Source organism: Schistocerca gregaria, chromosome 2 (genome assembly GCF_023897955.1).
Source record: "Schistocerca gregaria isolate iqSchGreg1 chromosome 2, iqSchGreg1.2, whole genome shotgun sequence".
In the NCBI taxonomy this organism is placed as follows: Eukaryota; Metazoa; Arthropoda; class Insecta; order Orthoptera; family Acrididae; genus Schistocerca; species Schistocerca gregaria.
The window spans coordinates 90,819,050-90,835,355 of NC_064921.1; the positions used below are offsets into that span (position 1 = coordinate 90,819,050).

At 40.8% G+C, this 16,306-nt stretch overlaps 1 protein-coding gene across 2 annotated transcripts in view; it reads right to left on the reverse strand.

The window, feature by feature from the left end:
• LOC126336397 (protein quick-to-court) overlaps positions 1-15,955 on the reverse strand; it is a 334,356-nt gene extending 318,401 nt beyond the window's left edge. The window contains exon 1 of one of the 2 annotated variants that reach the window (XM_050000076.1): positions 15,862-15,955. The gene's annotated coding sequence lies outside the window, so the exon portion shown is untranslated. The remainder of the gene's footprint in view (positions 1-15,861) is intronic. The other variant, XM_050000075.1, reaches the window with a different exon arrangement.
• Between the last annotated feature and the right edge of the window lie 351 nt (positions 15,956-16,306).

Here is a 16,306-nt window from a genome sequence, read left to right on the forward strand (position 1 = left end):
GTCAACGTTGATGGTCGTGACAATCGACAAATTCTGCATAAGGAAGAAAGAGACATAATTTGCAGGGTACACACTTTCATCAAGCGACAAGCATTCATGTTCCGCAACTCTTGCTTGGAATCGGCAACAATACCATCCCCGCCTGTGCCTCGACATGCGCAACGCGCCATCGTTCGTGGAGCGGACTATAATATAGTCAGTCATTTCATAACCGTATTAGAAAGAGGGAACAACGCTGAAGCGTTATCTTTTCTCCGTCAAAGAAAGAAAGTACAGTATAAGACAATAGGAACAACGTAGAGAAGTCACGCTGCGTGCCTATAACCTCAATAGACTGCGTTATGGATAGTGCGCTTTGTAGCGGAGTGAAAGTAATAGTGCAGTAAGTAATGAGGAGTATTTGCTTCTTTCTCCAGTGTTATGAATGGAGGACAGGCAGTGAAACCAAGCGAAGTGGTGTTCTGGTTTATGTCACCTGTCAAGCGATAAGATTTAGGTTTTCCGTTGTTTCCCTAAATTGACTGAAACGAATGTTTCGATGATTTCATGGAATACGATCTGACTGATTTCCTTCGCTGTCCGTGTTGTATGCGGTATTTCATAAGAGTCGTTCAAATGAAAAGGTACGGAACGTTGTAAAAACTAGACCGGTTGAAATTTGCATGAGCTGCTTTGGGATAAAGTAGTGGCATCTAGGCAGTGGAAGCATACATCATCACTTACCCCTAAAAAGTTCAAAGATGTGCCCTCAACATGCAACATAATGCTCACCCTCTTTGTCGACACCCGAGATTCAATACTCATTGAATACCTCGAGCATGGAAAAGTCATTAACGTAAGTCCATCAGCACGAAACAGCCTATGTTGCCCACGGGAACAGGGATCCTGCTCCACGATAACGCATGTCCACACGTCTCCAATGTCACACAAAATGTTGTGGCCAAGTTGAAGTGCGAGGAGCTTGGGCATCCGCCCTACAATCTGGACATGTTCTGCGACTTCCATGTGTTTGGCCCGCTAAAAAAACTGCTTAAAGGGGGGCGCTTGAACTCTAACGAGGAACTGAGGGACACAGTGGAGGAGACTGGCTCTTATCACTGTCAAAGAAATTCTGGGAAGACGGGATCCTTCGGCTCGTGAAACAGTGGACAGTTTTGCTCAGGCCCTAGATAATTACTTTTGGATAAAGACTTCAATTAGGCCCTCAGTGTCGTTTCGTACGTTTTTGAAAACCCCACATTTCGACACTAACAACCTTGCCGTCGACGAGATATTACGCTTAGCCTTTCCACAGCTAAATAGCCATTTCCTCGCAAACTTTCGGTAGAAACCGTGTCTGACCATCAATGTTATTAAACGGCTAACCTGGTTGATATACTCAGGACCAGGTGCAAGTTGCGTATCTAACAGCATGAAGGGCAACAAGAAACTGATTCCATATTTCGTGTAATTATTGACTGAATTTAAAAATTTAAAATGCTGTCATAATCTACTCATAAATAGGAATAATCTTATGTTAAAAGTTTAACAAAAATTGTTCAAATGGTTCTAAGCGCTATGGGACTTAACATCGGAGGTCATCAGTCCCCTAGAACTTAGAACTACTTAAACCTAACTAACCTAAGGACATCACACACATCCATGCCCGAGGCAAGATTCGAACCTGCGACCGTAGCAATCACGTGGTTCCGGGCTGAAGCGCCTAGAACCGCTCGGCCACAGCGACCGGCAAGGTTTAACACAATCGGGCCTGTATTGCAGTTAGGAACTGTGTGATTATTTTGTTGCATCGTAACTGACAGCGCGCAAATACCCGGCCTTTCATCATCCAGTGTTTGAGAAAGGCAGCACTTAGCGACTTCCGACAAACTTTACACATAATTTCAAACCGTTTCTCAAATGTGTTCAAATCTGTGTGAAAGCTTATGGGACTTAACTGCTAAGGTCATCAGTCTCTAAGTTTACACACTACTTAACCTAAAGTATCCTAAGAACAAACACACACACCCATGCCCGAGGGAGGACTCGAACCTCCGCCGCGACCAGCCGCACAGTCCATGACTGCAGCGCCTCAGACCGCTCGGCTAATCCAGCGCGGCTAAACCGTTTCTAAACTTTTTATCGCCTACATGCTTAAGGTCAAACTTTGATACATTAAATCGTTTGTAAAATAAACAGAAGCCTGAAGCTGTTTTATACACGTGCCTTCGATTCTGTTAACAATCTGGCGATTACTGCTTCAGAACTATTTCGCCGTCGGCATGCTATCAGACTACGAGGCGACCTGTTACCGTAACTACCTTAACATCTGCTCATGTCACGGGGCAAAGTGATCTATTATTCTCACTTTCCTTCCCTTTTCGCTTTATTTGGTTAATAAATCCGAAAAAATTAACATATTTTATATGCATAGGGAAACTGAGTCCGACATCTCTTAACAGCAAGAAGTTATGAAGTACACAACTTAGCAACTATACGTGTGAATATAAATGTTACGCAATTAAGCGAAATAGTGTGACCTCCTCTCTCTCTCTCTCTCTCTCTCTCTCTCTCTCTCTCTCTCTCTCTCTCTCACACACACACACACACACACACACAGTAACGGGACATCCTCCTCTAGCATTACTTTTCCTCGACAATATTTGTCGATACAAATATTATTTTTCGAATTTTGGAGAGGTCAGTATTATCTCAGCTGGTTTTCTGTAAACTTTTCCATAAATTTATACACAATATGTTATATTTCAATATCAAATTGTCCTATCACACATAGCTTTCTATTACGGTGGGAGGATCCCCCGTTTTGTGATGCTTGTGGTGTGCAGATCTGTCCGGCACATTTTAACAGACTGCATTTTATACCGTGATGCAAGGACAGAAGCACAAGTTTATGGGGATCTGCTCTGTGTTTTAGCTAATGACGAGACGTGTGTGTCTAGGGTTTTTAAGTTTTGTGATGTGTCTGGACTCTGGCCTAAACTTTTAGGCTGGAGGTTTTAGTGTATTGCAGAGTGGCTGACTCCTTCCCTTTTTTCCTTCCGGTCAGCCGGCCACTTCCATCTGCTATATTGTTTTAGCTCCCTCTACCACTTTCTTCTTGTGTTGCCCATGTTAAACTGCTGACGGTCCACGTTTCAGTGTGGGTAGGCATATATTTTTCCAACCTTGTTACCTGTGTTTTACATTCTGTTTCATCTTACAGTTCTGAGTATTTTCTTGACACCCGTCTCAATCTGTTACTGAGCGGGCGCTGAAGACCTTGCCGTCGTGCGCTCATATAACCCTCTTCATCGTCATTATGAAAAGGAAGTACTTAATTTCCGATGTTACAATCGATAAGTGCTAGCTCTGAATCAACAGTTACGATTACTTTTTTTTTTACTAGAAACATTTGAAATTGCGAATTATTTGGCAGACTAAAAATTTCTATTATTAATTACGGAATATTGTACTGTTTGCTATCTTTATTTATGGATTCACTTACGAAATAATAATGGAAATTAATAGAAATTCATTTGTCAAGAAAAATTGTAATTCCTTTGGAATATGGTTATTACCGTAGAGTGAAGTAGTAGTAAGGATGCCTCTGATGTGATCGGACATATTTTTGTATTTTGGGCGAATGATGTAATCTCGGCTTTGTTAATGTGAAAAGACCGTATAATATACTAAAATGTGACACAATGTATTAACGCAACGACAAAACTTCTGAAGCAACCAACAATCTTTAAATTTATTTAGATCAATTCAACCATGAGGACCTAAAATGTGAGAATTTCAGCTTTCAAAAATGAGACACCTAGACAAGAAGAACTGGAACCAACTCTACACGAAAAGCTAAGTGAACTAGAAAATTTATTGTAATCCTCGCTCCTCTCAATTAAGACTTTGCTTATTGTGGACAATAACTGGAATTAGGAAGGAGGGGGTGGGGGGGGGGGGGGGGGAGAGAGAGACTACAAAACACACACTCACACACTTTTCTCCTCTTCCATTTGACATAATCCAATACCTTCTTCTTTGTACGGAGCAGAAGAGAAAGTGACTGTTTTCTCCCCTAAGTGCTGAAAAGTGATTTAGGGGATCGAAAGTGGATACTCAGTAGCATGCACTGTAACGCTTGCGGCTAAAGTGCAGGAGTGAAACTGTGTGAACACGCTGTCCTAGGGCGCTGCTTTAATAGCGTTGGCGCATTATCTGCAGGATCCCCCTCTCCCCCTCACACACACACTTCCTGCACCGGGAGCAGCTCTTCTTGCTGCGCCGCCACAGAAAACTCCCACTTTGTACTCCACGCCTACTAGTCCGTTCTCTATTTCAGCGTTCCGCACATGGCTTTCTCACAAATAGAAAACTTGCACAGGTGGTGCACGCACCACTCTGCTAATGTTCGAGAGAAATGCAACATTTCTAACGTCAATGGTAATTTCACCTCGCTGACGACAGTCTGTCATATCTTTTACTCGATACACGGGAGACTCCCAATTATCCAGGTTACTGCGGACGCCACACTGCACATATAATCCAAAGTACTCCAGGTTACTGCGGACGCCACGCTGCACATATAATCCAAAGTACACGTTTTTGTAGGAAACTGCTGTTTTCTGTACATGCAGCACTAGCATATCACATTTGACAACCATCGCAGTGTTAGTCGACCACAACATTATTAAATCTGGGGGGTGTGGACGCTCCCGTCGGTTCGTGTGTTTACCTGTGCGCTTGAAGCCATCAGAATGCGTTCTGTTGTCCTTGCTCGTGAAGCTATTCGGACTTCCACAATGTATATAAAGTCGAAAAAATTGATATGGTTTTTGTTTACTGTAATGTCACCGTTGTTTCCGGTAATGGCCACGGAAGGCGAGGTTCAGTAATATCGTGGTTGGGCAGTACTTACGATTTACGTGCCGGATACTGACAAGTTTTTTACAGAATTAAGCTTGACACGTACTGTATTTCCTATCAGTTGTTTTCAGTTCGTTTTCGGGAAATACTCGTCCATTTTTCGGGTTGTTTTCCGTTCACTTCCTTGCCAACGACGCTACACATTTCCCGAAGAGTAAAAAGACTCAGTATAGCTAAACGAATTTGGTCCTGCATTCTCTAATAACATATCAACACATGCCGGTGACTGGTGTGCGCGATAACTAGTTCCTCGATGACATCTTCGCTGCCTTGCTCTCCTGAGGAATCTTCTACATATTTTTTAAAGATTTATTGTACTTCCCGTTGCGGGATTCTGGGGATAATAGAGAGGACTTCATTGATACAGTAGTGACAAACAACAAACGTACAGAAATGTACCGTTTGGATGTAAAATAAGTTTGAAGTGCCCTTTCAAATCTCCCGCTTTACGGTACGCTCACAGCGACCATGCTGCTCGCGTGCACACGGACCACAAACCCCAATTTGTGCTGCCGCCAGAAATCGTGCAAGTGATCTTCTTCTGACTATACAGGAGTCTCGTAGTAGAGATTATTCATATGGACCTACGAGAAAAATTCAAAAGTAGTCAAATCTGCCGATCATGGTTGTCAAATCTGGCGATCATGGTTGCCAAGTAGTTGGTCTACCTCGACCTATCCACCTTTCACCCGATGTTTTGTTGAGAGGTTAGCGGACGCAGCGTGCAATATGTGCGGGGATGCCGTCATGTTAGAACCACATTTGCTGAAAGAGCGTCAGCGTCACATCTTCCATTACTTCCATCAGTAGTTCTTGCAGGAATGTCAAGTATTTCGGTTGTCTCCGTTTCACATTACTGTAGACTGGATATTTCCATCGCAGTAATGCCGCTACGCAATAGTTCTCCAGATTTCCATCGCAGTAATGCCGCTACGGAATAGTTCTCCAAATGTTTCCCTGATTTCCCTGCTAGCATAGAGGTGTCATCATAAATAGAACGCAGCCCCACAGTCTACGACTTCATCTTACTTATTTTAAAACATTTATCTTGCAATGTCACTACAAAAGGGCTAGATACGAGCACAGGTTCCTGGAACAGTAGCTTGAATCATGAAAAGTCTTGGTCACACCGCACGTCGACGAATATGAGAGGAATTTACCTTAACTTGCCGTGCATGTGGATTGAAACGTATTGTAGACCTTTACAGTTAGAGACTGGCAGCACTGGGTTGGTAAAATTTGCCTTGAGGTTTCGCGCAGTCCGGAACCGTGCGACTGCTACGGTCGCAGGTTCGAATCCTGCCTCGGGCATGGATGTATGTGATGTCCTTAGGTTAGTTAGGTTTAAGTAGTTCTAAGTTCTAGGGGACTGATGACCACAGCAGTTGAGTCCCATAGTGCTCAGAGCCATTTGAACCTTGAGGTTTCCATAGTACTACGAGAAATATGCCATCATAACACTTCAAGCGGCTACAGTGGTAAAAAAGCAGCGTCAAACTATGCGACAATCTAGTTGAATAGGGTTCAAAAAGGCAGCAGCCTTTGTAGTAACAATTCCGTGAAAAGTTTGCTCTCTAACAAACTTTTACAAACAACTTATTTACGCTGCAAGTTACTGCATGCACTTAATTCTGAACAAAACGTGTGTCAGACATGTTACTTGCTCCAATTTGGTATAGTTACAGTGTTGTTTTCAGAACAGCACACAATTGATAGGCGTGAAGACTTCATGTGTCTTCAAGGCATAAAGACATTACCATGTCAAGCCAACTGTGTAGCTGCATTTCGTAAATGACGCTTCCTTTTTATTTAACTAAGAGAAATTTGGCGGAATATGCAATTTAATCCCTTATAAAAAATATATCTGCCCTTCACTCAAAACTCCCTGTGTTACTTCATAAGAATCGAGAATGTTTGAGTTGTCATGGGTACAGCATTAGTGAAAAAGTACTTCGACAGGATTATAGAACAAAGAAAATAATCAAAATTGCGAAAAGTGGTAAAAGCAGTGTGTAATCTGAGCATATCTTACGAAATTTCAAGTACCGGTATGGCCTTCGAGACCCAATTATTGACTACACAGCATTCACGGATGTAAGACACTGTGAGCTTTGTCACAAAATGTTTCCTTTAAGAAAGACACATTTTGCTCATATTTTTTTAAAATCTTAAAGACATATTAGCACACTGTAACATTCCCGCACGGTACTTAAAGAGCTCAATACTATTAAGGCAATACGGAACAAACAAAAGCATCTCGAGTACATCATCGATGCTAAATTCAGTTTCATAATCGACGTCTAAACATCGACAACTGATAACAATCGATCTCAAAGAAATGTTACACTATGAATTTATAGAAAGGCGTAAGAAGGACGATACAAACACTTTCAGAATATTTATTAATCAACAAATACAACAATAATTAACATTACAAATCCCATAACTTTTTGTTTACAATCTACTAACACATTTTTGAGAGGGGTTGAAACTGAGAGAAATATACTCATGAAAATCTGCTAAAGGAAATATTACACTCAGAACATGATGATTACATCAACTTTTTCCGAACGGACTATTAAACTTTCAATACTGCTGCGCGGAGTGGGATCCTTACCAGGTGGGATTGACGGAGGACATCGAGAGGGTGCAAAGAAGGGCAGCTCGTTTTGTATTATCGCGTTATAGTGGAGAGAGTGTGGCAGATATGATACACGAGTTGGGATGGAAGTCATTACAGCATACACGTTTTTCGTCGCGGCGAGACCTTTTTACGAAATTTCAGTCACCAACTTTCTCTTCCGAATGCGAAAATATTTTGTTGAGCCCAACCTACATAGGTAGGAATGATCATCAAAATAAAATAAGAGAAATCAGAGCTCGAACAGAAAGGTTTAGGTGTTCGTTTTTCCCGCTCGCTGTTCGGGAGTGGAATAGTAGAGAGATAGTATGATTGTGGTTCGATGAACCCTCTGCCAAGCACTTAAATGTGAATTGCAGAGTAGTCATGTAGATGTAGAATGAGTTGTTTGTTTCTCCGCCCTAACGTTGAAACTGAAAACAGAAATACTCGAAAATTTATGTTCTACCTGATCTTCTGATGACTGTTCATTATAAACCATCGTTGGAAATTAGACCGTACAACGTCCATGAAAGAATCAGAGAGCTTGGATTTAATTTTATTGCACTCCCCTCTTGTAATCTTGTGCGTAGAATATTGATCTTCTTAACGTCTTGCTGCGTATTATACGGCTAGGTAAGACGCTACACCTCTAGCATTTTGGCGATAGCCTGTGCCATTTTGTTCTTATCGTTGATCGTAGTTTCCATAGTTGTGGAAAATTTCAGTCAAATAAATTGTAATAAAACTCGCTCAACATGCTCGGCGAAACATCAATACAAACAACGAACGCCGTCTTGCCAAATCTGACTTCCATCAAAATTTCTCTTAAATACGCTCTACAAACACGCCGAACAAAGCCGCATACAGTTATATATTTGACATAACTCGTAAAGTTTGACAAATTATTTGGTCACTTAGCGGAGTTTTACTCGACACTCAGCTACAACAATCGTCAATGTTCCGGTCTTCTTTCAAAAATACTGCTGCTTCTCCCATTCCGTGGTCGTGTTTAACGATTCCAAATGTGTTTCCTGGTGTTGGTTGACGCATGTTCAGAAAAAAACTCGTTTAAATAGCGAAAACATTGACAGCGGTAGCATGTTGTCTTCTTTTGCCAACATCGAAGGTCGATATTTCGCCGAAAAATATTGTCGTTGCGATGTTTCAAAATTTCGGTACCGATATTGCAATATCAGGAAAGTAGTACCACACGAAAGTTGTGAACAAATCAGTGAGGATTTGAAGAAAATAAATGCGTGGTTTAATGACTGGCGGTTACCTCTAAACATCAGTAAGTGTAACCTACTGTGTATAACAAGGCGAAAACCCCATTAATGTACGAGTAGAAAATAAATGTCCAGTCTTTGGAAGCGGTAAAATCTGTCAAGTATCTGGGTGTGACTATTCGAAATGATCTCACACGGAATGATCAGATTACACAAGTAACGGGCAAGATCGCCGTTTATTGGTAGAATCCTGAAGCGTTGCAGTCCTTCAACAAAGGAAACTGCTTACAATACGTTAGTTCGTGCAGTCTTTGTTCGTCTGTATGAGACCCTTACCAGTTGGGTCTCCAAGAGATTCAAAAATGTGTGTGAAATCTAATGGGACGTAACTGCTAAGATATTAAGTCCCTACGCTTACACACCACTTAACCTAAATTATCCTACGGACAAACACACACACCCATGCTCGAGGGAGGACTCGAACCTCCGCCGGAACCAGCCACACAGTCCATTGACTGGAGCGCCTAAGACCGCTCGGCTAGTCCCGCGCGGCATTCAAGAGATTGAGAAGGTCCAAAGAAGAGCAGCAAGGTTCGTGATTGGTACATTTAGCCATCGCGAGAGCGTTACAAATCTCATAGAAAGTTTGAAGTGGGATACATTTACAAACGACGCGCTAAACGGAAGAGGCTGCTCACCAAATTCCGAAATCAGATCTTCACCGATGATGTAGAGCATATATTATTACCACCAATTTTCAAATCGCGCAAAGATCACCATTCGAAGATAGGGGAAATTAAGTGCTCGGCGGAGGGGGGGAGAGGGGGAAATACGAATTTGGCGCGAATCGTATCCTGCTCCACACACCGCTTGGTGGCTAGTGCAGTATATATGTAGATCAATGTTTCAACTACAACCTTCTATATTTTGTAAATATCGATGAGCATCGAACATGTCTACAGTGAAGTAATTCTTGACAGGACCCGAAGCAAGTGCTCCATACCAGGGATAATCGGCGGAAACAGCTTTTATCACTATCCAAAAATCATCTCATAGTGATTCAGGGTGACAGTGTTAAAATGAAATAATGTTCTAAAGTCGAGAGGCTTTTAAAAACATAACCTTCAAGGTTTCGTACTTAAAATCTTCCACATTGTCAAATAACTATAATCTTAAAAAAGAAATTAAAAAAAAAAACACTGCGTGCGATGTTCTCATCGCATACGGCTGGTGGCATATATGCCAGAGTGATTGGACTCTGTCACCAAAACTCTAATTTTCACGAAATGAACGGGCATAAGGATATGTTTTTGCTGGCCCAGAGTATTCCAAAGAAAGAGAATAAAAACCTATGTTATACAAAACTGAACAAGCAGGTGTCAGCAAAGCAAGATTTCTGATAGCGTTGCGACCTCGCTTCGATTGCAGCAAATCCCCACGGCGCCAGCGTATAAAGCCACATACGTTATCGCAAAAACTGTAAACCACAATGCATTTTGAGACTTTACTGTCTGATATCTCGCCCATTCATAGGTAACAACACAGAAAATGTCATCGGTCAAACAGTCACAGAGAGTAAAGATAATCCAGTGTACACTAATACACGTACACAGAGTTATTGTAATAACAAGATGTGTTGCAGCACCAAATGTTAGTTTTCTTTTTATACTGTAACCTCAAGATGTAGTCCCCCAGGCACTAAATTACTGCGTTACTATTCCCAATATTTCCAAAAATTCTTCAGGAAATACTGGTTACTAGAATAAGTGACTTCCCGCCTCTCAATCTCTCTGGAAATTCTCATGCGATGTTTAAGTAAATCACAATCCCGTTCAGGCATAACCATGGAATGTGCAGTAGGACATCTTCACTTCCTTTCTTTGAAATCTTGGTTTACACAGACATTGCAACAATAACGTAACTCATTCAGATAATTAAGTTTTTGAAAATATTGATGAGATAATTATTAATGTCGTTTCAATTTATTGTAAACACATTGAATAAGGAAATCAATACGGATTTTGCTGTGCGGTGAGATAATTATTTGCAATACTAGTTTCCCGTCACTGGACATTTAACCCTCAACGTCCCGGGTGCGGTCTCGCAGACCGCTAGCGTTTATTGTTATTCTGTAGTTAACGCGTATGGATGGGGTAGGAGATTACAGCGTTATCTAGTTGTTCGCTCTGGAAGCTGCAGTGATTTCTTTTGTCAGTAGCCATTTTAATATGAAGTGAACCTATAGTATTACGGCTTCTTTCGAGCTAGCGGTCTCTGAGATATTTTGCGTTATGGATTCAGTAACCAAGTTGTTTTAAAATGATTTGAGGTCAGTTTAGGAAGTGATGTTTGATTAGACAATAACAACGAAATTGAAAGTGAACATAATTCATAACAGCAACAGCGCGAAAGTGAAGACGAACTTGTTTTGCCACCTGTGATATCCTTGAATGGAACAACTGATCAAAGCCAGAATTGTAGACACTGAATCTTTAGCTAAAGGTTCTACAAGAAACATATTTAGCTGAAGCAAATATTGCTGGCCGTTGAAGCCTTCCAACGAAGGCCAATGGTATTGTTTTTCCGCATGTTGGACGTAAGTGGAGTGAGAGTGTTTGGCTTTCACAATTCCTACAAAAACGAGCCTCTTTAATTTTTTGAAGAAGCTTGCTAACTTGTTGGTGACGACACAGATAAAATGCTACTCAACAACTACCACATAGCGGTGTATCTATTCACCGTGTTTTGGGTTTAGGGGAACGAAGAGTAGAAGTCGTCGTAGAACGATTGGAAGAACGCAAAACATACTCCACCTGTGACCCAAGAAAAGAAGAGACAGACGCCTTATATTTGTCATGGTTGCAAGAAGGCAATCTAGCTTGATTTCTCTACAAAAATTTCCAGCGGATGCAAAGAAAGCTTTGAGAAGAAAACTAAAAACTTGAGAATTACTAGTGTAATTCTCATTTTTTATTGTGTTATGGGAGTTTATGCTGTTATTATTACGTGTCTAGTAACAGCGAAGAGCAAAATTAAAGAGTGCAGATTATTTGAATTTTCATAGCATTATTCCTATCATGTAATATTATGTTCATTTTGCGCAGTTTTCTGTTGAGATTTTTTAGTAAAAATTAACTTCGAAATTTATTTGAATATATTTTTTGTGTGGTATTAATGTAATCTTTTACATAAAACTGAACTGTTTTACTGTAATTTTTATGGCTATTTAAACATAGCGGTCTGTCAGACTGCGCCTGGGGCAGAGTGGGACAAAACATTACCTGGGAAGCTAAGCGTTGAGCAAACTTTCAGATTCGCTATCACGTAGGGAAATACGAATTATCTGTTTTGCGCTGCTTAAGGAAACAGTTTTCACACAATTACGACATTAAAGAGGTCAGGAAAGACCTGGAAGGAAATAAGGTTCAACAATCGGAAATAAAACATTTTAAAAAGAAAAGATTTGTGGAGAAACCATGAAACCACTATTCACAGAAAAGCATATATCTACAGAGAAGAGATATTAGTACAACCAGAAACAAAAACAATTAACAATGCGAACCGGAGTCGCAACACAATTCAAGATCGTAAATACGAAACGAACAAGAAATATGAGCTCAACAATTAAAAGGACGCTAAATCATTGACCACAACATTCGTAATTTTAATAAACCATTCGCTATTTGACAGTAGAATTCTACGGTTATTGTCATGAAAGGCGAAAGTTTGCGTGAGAGTAATCAACAACCATTATAAGAACTTACAAATTGAAGTGCATAGTTTGATGCAGTAACGTTGAAATAACGAGTGATGAAAGAAAGCAATTACTCCTGTTTAATAAGAGGTTTCCAACTTTTTCGCACGTAAAAACTATAATTTTTTCCTTAGTGTGCGGTGTTGTTAACATTCACAGGTTTTATTGATGTCTGTTTCCAAGGTCTGTTAAGTTTTCTGTTTTTATGTTAGATTCGGTGTAAGGAAGCTTTAAAAGAATAGGAGGCCCTTAGGGAAAGGAAAATTCGGAAGAATCTGGAACAATATTACCGTTGATACTAATATCAGCCGGTCGCAGGTTCGAATCCTGCCTCGGGCATGGATGTGTGTGATGTCCTTAGGTTAGTTAGGTTTAAGTAGTTCTAAGTTCTAGGGGGCTGATGACCACAGATGTTAAGTCCCATAGTGCTCAGAGCCATTTGAACCATTTGAACTAATATCAGCAAGCTGCATATCACGCTTGTCACAGAATCGCGGATGTAATTTGCAGTTATCGTTTTTCAGCGATACGTCATACGTAAGTGCTCCTAAATATCAAAGATGTTCCTGTGTTTTTCATTGCCTTCACTACACCATGAAACCAGTATTTGAGTATCACTCATGAACGTATCTTTTTCGGAACTGATATTCGCAACTAAATACCACTACAACAGCTGTCTCATCATGGGTGTGCATCTATCGCTATCACACTGCTGATCTCTAGTATCCAAAATATATCCGGTGCAGTAAGAGCTTACTAACCAGAAGAACCAATACTGAAATGAATTAAAAATTTAATCTTTTAAATTACTTACCTATAGCTGTTTTAACAGGAAATCTGACACCATACACAACAATGCATTCATATATTCAACAATGAAGAATATATTAAAAAGTTCAATTGTCTGACTCATCGCAGCGATTTACTGCGCGCTCTTTTACAAAAATGGTTTCTAGTTTCGGCCGTTTTGCTCACTGCTTGACCAAACCATATCAAAACAGGAAACATATTTGTACATTCATGCTCTGCAAACCACTTAAATGCGTGGCACAGACCATTTCCCACTGCATTCGATTTCGGAGCACGGGAAGAATAGCTTAATTGCCCTCGTGTGCGCTGTAGCTAATCTGTCTTATTCCAACCACAAAATTTTTGTAATTGTTAATTCAGTCTGAGGTCAAACAGATATACTTTCGACTTAAGTTCTTTGTTTTTGCAGTCTCTACGGAAGCGATATCATTGAGATTGTGGTATATACCTAGATTTCTGACTTAATAATGATTCTTGAAACTTTGTAAGCAGGCTTTACAGGGCAGTTGACGGCAGTTCAGGCTTTTCGGCGTTTCGATGACGCTCTCTCTTCGTGCAGCACTTCTGGTATACAATAAGTTTCCTTTAATTTTCGTCTATGGCCACAAACTTTTTGTTACCAGATTACCAGTTTCGGTCTATAATTACCATCATCAGATCTGGAGCAAAAAATGGGAAATACATTGTCTACAGCTAAAAAGCAATACATAGACGATAATGAAAATTACAAATAGTACTTTTCATTATCATCTATGCAATTGTTTTTAGGCTGTAGACAATCTGCGGGTGTATTTATGTTTTTCCCATTTTTTGCTGCATATATGATGATGGTCATTATAGACCGAAACCGGTAGACTGTTAACAAAACGTTTATGACCATAGACGTAAATTAAAGGAAACTTATTGTATATAAGGGTCACTGTTTTATTCGCGACAATATCGCAGTTTGTGAAACTTGTATGCGTTCAATATTCTCTGTTGGTACTATAAAAAAACATTTCGTATGGGTTCCACCCACTTCAGTAAAATTCTAAGATGTGACGCACAGTTCCCGTTTGTAGGCTGGTTAAATTTTTCCAGTAACCTAGTAAACTAAAGCCTTCCACATGCTTTTCCTATGACTGAGCCTATGTGGTGATTCCACTTTTAGCCCCACAAATTGTCCCTTACAGGTATTTCAGTTGACCGTTAAGCAGCGCAGAAATTCAGAAGCAGTGAATTTTATTACTCACATATAATGCTACTCCGTAGTAAATATAAGCAGTTCAAGATAAAAACGTAACGTAATACTGTAAAACAAGTGCTTCTATGTAGCCACCTCACTGTTAAATCGAGACACGAAGTTTGGGTGAGTGAATCAATGCTCCATAGCACAGTCTTGTTATATATCCTGCAGGAAACGCGATGTGCATCCACGGAACTGCTTAATGAGTTGTTTTTACACAGCACCGCTCCCGGCACTCTATGAATCTTGCGGTGGCGGGCGTCTGAGTTAAATCGATACGGCCACCAGGGTGCCTTCTCAGTCTAACAGTGCAAAACATCAGATCGACGTCTTTCGCTTTCCGTTCACATCCATTACGACAGAACGAAAAACACGAGGCGTACGTAACAAGCATGTGGTAGGCGAAGTTGTGCCACACTCTTTAAACGCAAAACGCTCTGGCTACCTGGGCGTTTGTGCTGTTCATGTCTATAGGATCAAACAACCAAATTATTAACATGCAAATTTAGTACCTGGTGAAACAATGTGTACTATAGAGCACTGTCATTGTTTTTCACTTAGAGCATGTGCAATACTTTAGTCGCAAATAAATAGTGACAGCACAATATGTGTTCAAATAAAATTAAAAAGAAGCCTTCAAGGAGATATTTTGTGCTCGATGTACCTTAGGAAAAACACGTTAGAAAGAGAGAAAAAGAAAAGTCTTGTTTGGTACTGGAAACCTTTAGAACGTTGCTTTGATACGTTGCAAATCCGTATGTCATCGAGCAACGAGTGATCATAACTGACCACTGTTAAGAGCAAAAAAATCTGGTACGTCCTCCAGAATCCGCAATAAGAACCACTTTCTGTTGCGTAAAAGGAACAGGATTATCATCCTGAAAGTAATATGCAAAAACAAACTCGTATCGAGAGCCAGATGACGCTGAGAAAGTCAGGAAACCAGTTTTGAATGAGGCGCCGATCCGACAAGCGAGCCGGGCAGTTACGCAACTTTGCGGCTGTAGCGCTGGTTTTGGCCACGTATCTTACTCCTTCACTTTCGCTAACATATTTTGGACGACATCGACAGACAGACAATTCTGGCGATTATTCGGAGCACGTGAAACGTATCAAGCACAATTATTACACATTTAGCAAGACAGCGAGCATCCATTCGATATCACAATTTCGTTTTTCGATGCAAATATATTTTCGTATAACAAATCGAAAACTGTAAAAACAAAAAAAAATATACAGAGTGACCCTGGCAACAATCAACAAACGTTGCCGCACTTTAATTTTAATTGTTCCAGTAGGCGCTGAGTATTGGCTTTACCTTAAACTTGAGACAGCCTCAGAGGCGCTCGCCGCAACAGTCCTTCCTCGACGGCTGCGTCAGCACAACTGAAGCGCGTTGCGGCGCCACTGCCACCTACATCCACGCGTCGATCAGCTGACACGAGTAGCGTCGCACCGCGCATGCGCGAAGCAACGCTTTCCCAGTTGCCATAGCAACGTCTCGTCTGCCGGCATCAGAGAAAGGGAAGCAAAGCTTGGTAGCGCTACGCTGTGAACGCCAAGAAACGCGATTTCCATCAATGATAATGGGAAGCTTATAATGTCAACACTACAATGTGAATTCATTGGATCTTGTTACGCTGCAGTAGGCCTACATCTACACCTACATCCATACTCCGCAAGCCACCTAACTGTGTGTGGCGGAGGTTACCCTGAGTACCTCTATCGGTTCTCCCTTCTATTCCAGTCTCGTATTGTTCGCG